The sequence below is a fragment of the Sinocyclocheilus anshuiensis genome, unplaced genomic scaffold (genome assembly GCF_001515605.1).
Source record: "Sinocyclocheilus anshuiensis isolate Anshui unplaced genomic scaffold, SAMN03320099.WGS_v1.1 scaffold110, whole genome shotgun sequence".
Taxonomy (NCBI): Eukaryota; Metazoa; Chordata; class Actinopteri; order Cypriniformes; family Cyprinidae; genus Sinocyclocheilus; species Sinocyclocheilus anshuiensis.
In genome coordinates, this window is record NW_015544155.1 from 83,206 (window position 1) to 86,079 (window position 2,874).

The window sequence follows — 2,874 nt, forward strand, 5'->3', positions numbered from 1 at the left end:
TTGTGGGCGCGCATTCTGGCTTCCCAATACATTACAACAACAGCGACCAGGTCCAAAACATGGACGAACCATTCGCTCGTTCAATGCCGTATGCTGGAATATGAGCATTTATTCTGTTAACACCCGGGTGCTGATGGCGCGCGCACACAGGTGAGACCTGAACAGCACACGTTGATATCTGTGTTTAAAGGGGTCATATGATGCTGCTAAAAAGAACATTATTATTACATTATTATTATAGAACACGTGTATTTGGTGTATTGAAATGTGTTTATGCTGTTTAAGGTTCAAAAAACACATTATTTTCCACATACTGTACATTATTCTGAACCGTAAGTAAGTTGAACCTTTCCACCCCTAGTATATACTTTGTCAAAATTAATGCAAGTTGTTGGTGTTTTATTGCAACTATCATTCCAGCTATCATTCCATGTTTTCTACTCTGTAAACATGGTCTGCATTTACTAATGTGGCATACGGTTCTCTCTCTGACCCAGCGCTCTGCTATTGACATGCTTGATGTACTGTAGATCGAACCACCACTTGGTTCATTAAACAACCACCCACATTTACATTTTGCGAACATTTTTTCTGCCGGTGCAACTAAATTTTGTAAGCGGTCACACTGGTGCATTGTCCAAGTTATAAGTGTTGATCTCGCCACACTTACGGCATAGCGCTGCGAGGTTCAGTGAGAAGCGTTTGAATTCGCCAAAGAATGAATAAGGCTGCTTTGAGATCTTGTGAGACGCATTCAAATTCTGCACAGAATTCTGTGTTATAAACAGATCAAACAGCGCTGACACTTAAGAAAACCAGAAGTAGTAACGCTAACTATAACCACTGTGTTGTGGCAGAAATAGTCAAATGTTTTTACATTATTCATTTCAGAGTTTGTACAACCTTTTTAAGGAGGGAAATTCAAGCACTTTTCATTAAGCTTTTCGCACAACTATTTCCAGCACTTTAAAGCTCTTAAAAATTATCTACTTTAAATGTTATTTTTAATGGGATGACCAAATATAGGCTACTTTGTGGTAAACAAACACTTATGTTAAAAAAACTTGTTAGTTATTACTTATTATTAGGCTTATTAGTCATTCATTTCTACTTTTTGCTTTATATTTTGAAATGATAAAATCACTATTATAGAATATCAGATCATCAAGAAATCAGCTTTTGTCAACATTTTGCACTTTTTTGTGCATGAAGTAAGAAAAGTCACAAAGTGCCTTGAAAAACAAACTTTTCTTCAATTTACAAATGAATCACACATAAAGAGTGTTCCTTTTATAATCACTGAAATTATCAGTCAGTTCTGTATAATATAGAAGAATAATGGTACTTTTAATAAGTATATATAAATTTTTATATAAAAATGTGATTTTTCACGTTACTGTTGTTAAAGGGGTCATATGATGCGATTTCAATTTTTCCTTTCTCTTTGGAGTGTTACAAGCTCTTGGTGCATAAAGAAGATCTGTAAAGTTGCAAATAATGTTCTTTTTAGCAACATCATATGACCCCTTTAATAAAAGTACATTTTGTATGCTTCCCAACTCAAGCTCATTTCTTTACTGTTAAATGTGTATTACCGAGAAATTAACATGTAATATTATTAGAAACTGCACTTATTAATGCAAAACAATAGTAATTTGTATGATTACTATTGCATTGAGTATATTGATTATTGATTACTATTTTATCTTTATTTTTAAGAATTTTCTGCTATTGTATCAAAACATGTGCCGACTCGATGTAGTGATGATTTTTCCATCAGACTTCAGCGTTTGTTTTCTACATCATACAGTCAAATCTAAAAAATTATTTTTGTCATCCCATATGTCTCATGTTCATGTTTCCTACACTGGGGTTCGTTGATAAAAAGCTAATAATTAAATTATACAAATGTACAATTATAATAAAAATGACAAATAAAACATACAGAAAAGATTAAATGGGCCTATTTTATTTGTTTATATGCATGTCATGTGACCTTATCAGAAAACTGCTAACATGCACGTTTCCTTAAATTATTAAAATATTAAGTTTAAATCTCAGGGGTACTTCAAGTAAATATTTTAGGTAAAAGGGATTCAACTGACAAAAAATATAAAGTAGCCTAGAATGTACAGTTTGGATCATTCATATGAAGCATGAAACATATTTCACAGTATGTCTTAATATGTTAAATATACAGTTTGTAAAAATAGGGCCCAGTGTACTGTGTTAATATGAAAGAATTTTCAGTATTGATTTTTTTACAGGTGGGTTTACCAGTGTTTTGAGTTGTGCATAAACTTAACAGAAAATGTACTTTTTTTTACAGTATGAAACTCAAAACTTTTATCAGAAGAAAATAACTAATAAACTAATAATATGTGTTATTTCCTCATTTTTACAGTCATTTAAATATAAAAAGCCACTTCCTTTATGGAAGTTGAAATCATTTTTAGTGGAGGGAAAAACAAACATCAGTTTAAAAAAACATCAGTAAGTAGAAGCTATGATGAATTCTATGATGCTTTGTTGCATTAGTATGTCTGACTTTAAATAATTCTGTTTGTTCAAATTATACATTTTTGATGATTCAAAAATATCAAAATGAACTTGTTAAAACCCTCATGCTCTCTGTCCTTCACTGAGCAGTGTCTAACATGAGCTTTTTTTTTTTTAATGATGTTTAAGTTCGCTACCATTGTGTAAATAACAAAGTTATAAAAAGTAAGTTTCTGATCTTGACCAGAGCATATTTATAATCATTTTATAGAAATAGTATTTTAAATTACAGACCAAGCTTGTTAAGTGTATGTATGTATTTTTGTATGTATGTATGTGTATATATATATATATATATATATATATATATATATA